General features: G+C 48.8%; 1 long non-coding RNA gene across 1 annotated transcript; it reads left to right on the forward strand.

Moving 5' to 3' along the window:
• The first annotated feature begins 1541 nt into the window (after positions 1–1541).
• On the forward strand, positions 1542–5052 carry LOC105716514 (uncharacterized). Its single transcript, XR_002477774.2, has 3 exons — positions 1542–1741; positions 2071–2242; positions 3713–5052. It is a non-coding gene; the product is annotated as an uncharacterized LOC105716514 (long non-coding RNA).
• The last annotated feature ends 3200 nt before the right edge of the window (positions 5053–8252 follow it).

Below are 8252 nucleotides of genomic sequence, written 5' to 3' on the forward strand. Positions count from 1 at the left end.
CAATGGAATCAAAGAGCCTGTTTTCCTCATAGGGTCTTTCTGGTTCATCTTTGCACCTGCAGAGTACCCTGACTAGGCTCCTAGACCTCCTTCCAGCTCTCTGCCCTCCCAGCTTTCTCCCACAGTCCCTGCCTCAAAGGGAATGTGGCCCCTTTAGTGGGGGACCTGGGCTGTCCTGGCATGGTAATGTGTCAGCCCCAGACGAGTTACCTTAAGTCTCTGAGTCTCAGTTTCCTCATCTGTAGAATGAGATACTCATATTACTGGCCTCTCCCAGTTGTTGTGAGGATTAAATGCAACAGAGCCTGAGAACCTTCAGCAAATCTTTGATGAGCTATGACTGCCCAGTACACATTTGCTGTCACCATTCCTATTAGCAGAGTCACAGAGAAGTGGGGCAGTTGGAGGACCCTGGGCCAGGCACACCTCCCAGCCCTGTGTCTACCTGCAGTGACTGTGAACCAGCTGTTTCACTCCTGAGACCTCTAGTCCTTATCTGTATAAAATGTGTTTGGAAAAAATTCTCTCTCAGTCCTCTTCAGGTCACATATTATATGGTTCTGTGAGGGTCAGGGATCATCCTAACCACAGCTCATGGGTCTCCTGTAGTTGGCTCACCTGGGCTTTCCCTCCCCAGAGAACTTGGCAAACAAGGCTGACAGGGACCAGTATAAGCTGCTTTGCCTGGACAACACCCGGAAGCCGGTAGATGAATACAAGGACTGCCACTTGGCCAGGGTCCCTTCTCACACCGTCGTGGCCCAAAGTGTGGGTGGCAAGGAGGACTTGATCTGGGAGCTTCTCAACCAGGCCCAGGTATCCCCACCAGCCATCCTCCGCTCAGGCTTAGTGCTCCCTGCTTGGATTTAGAGGGAGGTTGACTTCCTCGCTTTCTTGCCACTCTGAAAGTCCTGATGTGTTCAGGGTGCAGTGGGAGCCCTGCCACATGTGGTCCTCTTCACCGACAAGCCACTCAGTCTGTATGCATTATAGACAGCAGAGGCATAAAACCTTGCCTGGCACCACCAGCCTGGTGGACTAAAGACTTTCTGCAGAAGTTCCTCTTGTTCCACTTAATTATTTTTCATTCTAAACGGGTTCTCGGGATGAGCTCACATGCCCTCTTCCTCTGCAAAGTGCTCCCCCGTCATCCCACGGCAGATGATCCTGCCCTCCTGACACCTCTGCCAGTGCTCTCTCCTTAGCACTGGGGATTCAGAGACAAACTAGGCAAAGACGTGTCTTGAGTCGTTCACAGATGAGTGTGGGAGACATACGGGTATGGATTCTCACCCAGTGGAATTGCACCACCTCAGGGACATGGATGGTGTCCTTTGTGGAGGACAAAGGGACTGATTCGCAGAGTGTATCTGGGAGTAATTGTGTGTACCCTAAGGAGGCGGGGGGTAGGGGTTGTCAGGGAGGGCAGCAGGTGACATTTCACGTAGAGTCACTGCGAAAGCAAACACCAGCCAGCCATTTGAAAGAACACGTGGGTAGGTGCTGCTGTGAGCTGTGTCAGGAATGGCTTTGGGCCAGTCAACCAGAGTCCTAGGCAAAGAGCCCTTTGGTTTTTGGAGGACAGAAAGGGGAAGGGACTGTTTGGTGTCACACAGCTGCTCCTTCAGTGGCAGGCTTGGCATAGGGAGAAGAGGAGCTCGGGAAGTCTGACTGCAGCCCACAGTGTCGGATCACCAGCCTCTGCAGGATGGAGACCACCACAGGCACTTAGGGTGATCAGGTGACCTGAGCGCAAGGCAGCCTTCGCTGAATGCCCCATGGGAACACAGAGCAGCAGCCCGCAGTGGAGAGAGATGGATCTGGGGGGTGGCCCCTGGCAGTTTCCCTGAGGCCACACCAGGCAGACAAGCTGGAACTTGAGCAGAGCTTTCCCTTACCATGCGCCAGGGATGCAGGGGACCTCAGCCACTGCCTTCACCCTCAGCCACTGCCTTCACCCTCAGCCACTCATGTCTTGCTTTCTGTTTCCTTTGTCTGTTTTGGGGTTTGTTTTACCTTTACCTCTATGCCATCCTCCCTCCTTCACCATCTCTTTTGTCCTTTTGACAGGAACATTTTGGAAAAGAGAAGTCATCTGAATTTCAACTCTTTGGCTCTCCTCACGGTACAGATCTGCTGTTTACTGATGCTGCTCATGGGGTTTTAAAGGCCCCACCTAAGATGGATGCCAAGCTGTACCTGGGATATGTGTATTTTTCTGTGACTCAGCATCTAAAAAGAGGTATGCAAGGTCCGTGGAGGTACCTGGCCAGCCTGGGCAGCAGGGCGGTCCAGGGCGGTCGTGGGAGGCTTTTCTGGTGGCTGCAAGCCTCACTCGATCTTTATTGGCCTGCAGAGTCCAAGGGAGCTACTAACTGCATTGGGTTCATGAGGGGGTTTTCTGCTGAGCTGGAAAAAAGACCTGACGTATGTGATTAGAAAAGGGCTTTAAAGACCTTCATATTCTAGACAACTTGAAGTCATGATGGTTCTGGCTCTTTTTTATTAGCTGGGGTTATCCCACCCAAGGTGAGTCTATTTGATATGGAGAATAAAAATAGTCCATCCTAAACTGAAGTGGGAACGTAGCCGCTACCACCATCCAAAGGTTTCTGGTCTGGCCATCCACTGGATCTCTAAGCTAGTTAGTTTCTTTCCTTCCTTCCTTCCTTCCTCCCTCCTTTTCCCCCTCCTTCCTTCCCTCCCTCCCTCCTTCCCTCCTTCCTTCCCTCCTTCCCTCCTTCCTTCCTCCCTTCCTTCCTTCCTCCCTTTCTCCCTCCTTCCTTCCCTCCTTCCTTCCCTCCCTCCCTCCTTCCCTCCTTCCTTCCTTCCCTCCCTCCCTCCTTCCCTCCTTCCTTCCTTCCCTCCCTCCTTCCCTCCTTCCTTCCTTCCTCCCTTCCCTCTTCCTTTCCTTACCTCTCTTCCTTCCCTCCCTCCTTCCTTCCCTCCTTCCCTCCTTCCTTCCTTCCTTCCTTCCTCCCTCCCTCCTTCCCTCCTTCCTTCCTTCCCTCCCTCCCTCCTTCCCTCCTTCCCTCCTTCCTTCCTTCCTCCCTCCCTTCCTTCCCTCCTTCCCTCCTTCCTTCCTTCCCTCCCTCCTTCCCTCCTTCCTTCCTTCCTCCCTTCCCTCTTCCCTTCCTTACCTCTCTTCCTTCCCTCCCTCCTTCCTTCCCTCCTTCCCTCCTTCCTTCCTTCCTTCCTTCCTTCCCTCCTTCCTTCTTCTAGCTTTACCCTCCATTTAGTCAACCAGTAGGTATTAGCATCTACAGAAGGGCAGCTGCTGTGTTAGATGTGGGCATATGGTGGTGAGCAAAGACACTGGGTGAGGGGAGAGCAAGCAGGCCCACCCAGAACAGAACTCGTGACTGCCAACTGGGGCATGCTTGCTGGATGGGGAGCCCAGTCTTGCAAGAGAAAACCCCAGAAGGCCCTGAGCTGCACTAGTACTCAGAGTGGCCTTCCTGGGGAGGTGATGCCTGAGGAGCTGAGGTCAGGAGCAGGGGGAAGCTCTGTCTTCATTGCTTTTTCTGAGAACTGAGTTCCCCATTTCTCCTGGAGGGTGACAGGCAGGAATGAGCAGTGTTGTGGGAATGAGACAAGTCAGCGCTGCTGCTGCCACTGAGGGCCTCGTTGGACAGCTACTCTGCAGCCAGGGGCACTAAGCTCCCAGACTGACCTGGGGCTTCCTTTGGATCTCTGGCTCTTCTCCACCCAGCCTAGGTCAGGAAGATGCCCAGAGAGTGCAGTGGTGCAGTGTGATGAGTGGAATGCTGTGAGTGGTGGTGCCTTGGCGTGCACCATGGAGGAGACCCTGGAGGACTGCATCACTGCCATCATGGTAGGAGGGCTCTGCTTTGAAGGCTGGGCTCAGACACAGATACACAGCACTTCTGTCAAGTCTGGCATTGAAGATCTCCTTCCCAAACACCTCTTCCTCAGCCTCCAGGATAAGGACATCTATTGTGTGCTGTCCCCCACCCACTCTGTGGGCTCCTCCAGCTCTGAGCAGGACAGAAACACAGAGCCAGCCCAAGTGCTGGACTCCTCAGGGGCTCAGCTCTGGAGTCCAGGGAGCTCAGGGGAGTGTATTGCCTAGGAGCCACAGGAAGTAGGGTGACATTCCAGGCGATGGTCAGGGCTACTGTGAATTGTGAAAGCAGATCAACATTTTCAATCCTTTAATTGTAAGTCTGTTTTTTTCTGATTATAAAATATTAAAATAAATAAATAAAAATAGGGCTGCAGTAAGCCATGGTCACACCATTGCACTCCAGTCTGAGTGACAGAGCAAGACCTTTTCTCTAAAAAAAATCAATAATTAAACATAAAATCATTCACAACTTCATCACTCAGAGATCATCATCATGTAATCTCTAGTGATGAAATTGTTGTTATTAACTTTATGAACAGAACTATTTTTATAATTAGGAAAACATAAATTTATAAATGAAAGAATGAAAATTTGACAAAGTTAGAAGGCTATGCAGCCGTTTTGTTTAACTTGAGAAGACCCTCATTTTGGTAAACTTTCCTAGCACCAATCTATAAGATTAAGATCTGGATAGTTAGCCAGGCACAGTGGCTCACGCCTGTAATTCCAGCACTTTGGGAAGCCAAGGTGGGTGGATCACAAGGCCAGGGGTTTGAGACCAGCCTGGTCAACATGGTGAAACCTGTCTCTGCTAAAAATATAAAAATCAGCTGGGTGTGGTGGTGCACGCTTGTAATCCCAGCTACTTAGGAGGCTGAGGCAGGAGAATCGCTTGAACCTGGGAGGCAGAGGTTGCAGTGAGCTGAGATCACACTATTGCACTCCAGCCTGGATGACAGAGTGAGACTCCGTCTCAAAAAAACAAAAGAAGATCTTGATAGTTATATAGTTTCCTAAATGTGTCAATTGTAAGGATTAAATAAATCTGAGTACTTAAAACATTGTCTGGCATGTAGTAGGCAGTGTTAGCTATCATTATTATTAAAAATCCTGAGGACAGTTGGTACATTTTGTTAAATAATGAAACACTCATTTAAATAATGGCTATGTAATATTCCACCAAGTATGCTTGCCTCCATTTATTTAACCAATTTCTCAGTGTGCATATTTGAGTTATTTGCAAATCCTTTGCTATTATAGACAATGTGGGGTTGAAAAATCTTTGTATCTAAAATGCCTATATTTCTGAGTATCTCTTTAATATTAATGATAACTAATTCTGGAATTCCTGTGTGCCAAGCACATTTATGAGCTCTTAACCTGTACTACTCATTTAATCTTCATAATAAACCTATGGGGTACAATTTTTACCCAACTTATGGATGAAAAAATGTATATAGCATAGAATTGAGGGATGTGTGCTTTGGGATAGACAGAACTTGGAGACCATCTGGAATAGTGGTTATAAGGAATTAAATTGCCTAGGTTTAAGTCTTAGCGGCCATCGATTTGACATGCTTTTTTTTTTAGATGGTATCTCATTCTGTTGCCCAGGCTGGAGTGCAATGGTGCGGTCTCGGCTCACTACAACCTCCACATCCTGGGTTCAAATGATTCTCCTGCCTCAGCCTCCCAAGTAGCTGGAATTACAGGTGCTCCCAGGTCCTTCTGCACCTGGGGCTTTGGATCCCTGGCTCTTCTCCACCCGGCCTAGGTGCAGAAGACTCCCAGAGGTTGCAGTGGTGCGCAGTGGGCCACCGTGAGAGGGCCAAATGTGAGGAGTGGAGTGCTGTGAGTGGTGGTGCCTTGGCCACCACAGCCAGCTAATTTTTGTATTTTTGGTAGAGACGAGGTTTCACCATGTTGCCCAGGCTGGTCTCGAACTCCTGGCCTCATGATCCACCCACCTCAGCCTCCCAAAGTGCTATTGATCGAATATACTTAACCTTTCTGCTTTCATTTATAAAAGAAGATAAATTCTAGTACCTAGCTTATTAAAGTTTGTGAGGAATACATGAGGAACACTGTGAAGTGTTTAGAAAGGAGCCTGGCACATAATAAGGCTTATTTGCTGCTGTAGTTACTGTTTTTAGATTTCTAGAAGGGTAGTGAACAGGTCAAAAGCAAAAAGTGCCAGGCACTGTGGCTCACTCCTGTAATCCCAGCACTTTGGGAGGCAGAGGTGGGTGGATCACAAGGTCAGAAGTTTGAGACCAGCCTGACCAACAGGGTGAAACCCTGTCTCTACTAAAAATACAAAAATTAGCCAGCATGGTGGTGCATGCCTGTCAGCTACTCAGGAGGCTGAGGCAGGAGAATTGCTTGAACCCGGGAGGCAGAGGTTGCAGTGAGTCAAGATCGCATCACTGCACTCCACCCTGGGTGACAGAGCAAGACTCTGTCTCAAAAAAAAGCAAACAGCATGTATGTGTAGTATATGTTTTTTATCTTGGTGGCCTTAATCTGTAAGGATACATTTTTTGCTCTATTAGAAAAATTAATTGATTAAAATAACAAGTTAATTATGGGTGAGTTATTTAGATAAATGAATTATTTATTGAAAGTCTTATTAGCACTGAGTACAGTGCTAATGGGATTATGGGAATAGATTTGAACTCCATCATCTGGAAGAAACGTGTCCCACAGAAACAGATTAAATGCATTCCCTGAGTGACTGTGGTCCCGAAGAAGGGGTGGTGAGGTCATGTCCAGGACTCAGCACGGGTCTCGTGAGAGGGCACAGAGATGCCAGGGGGCATACCCAATGATACCTTGCTTAGTTGGTGCCTCTCATTTTATTATTGACTATTGAGATTGAGAAGCTCCTGACTTTGGATGGAGTAATGTCAGAGTTTAATGCCATGTACCTCGATTGTTTTTCTTTTTATTTTCAGAGCAGTTTAGGTCGAAGTGTGTGAATTAACTCACCATGGAAGGTGAGTTAGGATCAGTAACACTGGCTCAATGGTAAAGGCCCATTGTTGGAAAGAGGAAAGCCTTAAACACAAATAAAAATGACTAGAGATGGGAAAAAATCTACAGTTAATTGTTAAGCTGCAAACCTCTCCTGGGGGTGTAATATACTCTTTGCAGGGTACTTTATAGTTGGCAAAGGACTCCTGTTTGTATTATTCCCGTTCACTCTTCTCAGCAACCCTGGAGCCTGTGGGCATTGTTGTCCCAAGTTATGGAGCTGGAGTCTGAAGCTCAGGGACTGTGCGACTGGCCCAGGGCCACACAGCCAGGAGGTGGCTGCACCTGGGCTTGAGAAGAGGCAGAGTGACTGGAAACCCCGGGCCCTTCCTGACACTACACTGTGCCTGGGCACATGCCGCATGGCCATCGCTGCATGAAGGTCCACAGCCGGGGCCCATTCCTGGTATTTCTGGGGCCGAGTAGAGACCTCATGGGGGAAGGAGATTCGTAGATGCTGCTAATGAAGATGAGGAGGAAAATCAAATCCACCATTCAGCTTTTAGCCAGCTGGAGTTTGATAGCAGGGAGTTTGATAGCAGGGGAGTTGATCAGTCTTTAGAGCAGGAGACCACTACTAGGGGCAAGTTCCTCCGTTCTTTGTCTCCAGATAAGCAGAGAGGGTCTGTCTCTAGAACCTACTCCCGGAAAATGGATATAGCAGTGGTTCTCAGGTGTGATCTCTGGACCAACAGCATCGGCATCTCCTGGGAGTTTGCTGGGAATGAATATTCTGGGGCTCCATCCCAGACTTTCCGAGTCAGAAGCTCTGAAGTTGGGGCTAGCAATCTGTGTTTTGACGAATTTAATGCACATTATGGTTTGAAAACTGCTGTGATAGAGAATTCTGAGGTGAAATCCAAGTACATACTTGGGTTTAGAGTTTCTTCTGAGGCGGAAGAAGAGCTGGGGAAGATGAGGGGTTTGGAGCATCATAGCACAAGGAGCTGTGGTCTCTGTCCCCTGCCGAGCACTGGGTCATGGGAGCCTGCACGGCCCACCCTGCACAAAGGCCACTGGGGTGCAAAGTTGAGCTCACCTGCAGCAGCTCCCCTTCCTGGGTGGCAGGACCCCAGCCTGGGGATATGCCATACCTCACCCCTCTCTGCTGTCATGGCCAAGAAGTCTTCTCTAAACTGTGTCTTCATCCCTAATCCTAAAGTCCAGCAAACAGTCTCCTATCTGCTATGTATTCTTTTCTGATCATTTATAATCAGAAACAACCCTAACTGCTTCAAGAGTAGTTGACATTTTTGGAAACTGCAATGATACACAAATGTAGATCAACAAGTATGCTTAGAGGATGGTTTAGACACCAGCAGGGTGGCTGACTGTGATGGAGAAGGCACCA

This window comes from Aotus nancymaae, unplaced genomic scaffold, assembly GCF_030222135.1.
Source record: "Aotus nancymaae isolate 86718 unplaced genomic scaffold, 86718_ANA_hifiasm-v0.15.2.pri h1tg000019l, whole genome shotgun sequence".
NCBI classification, from domain to species: domain Eukaryota; kingdom Metazoa; phylum Chordata; class Mammalia; order Primates; family Aotidae; genus Aotus; species Aotus nancymaae.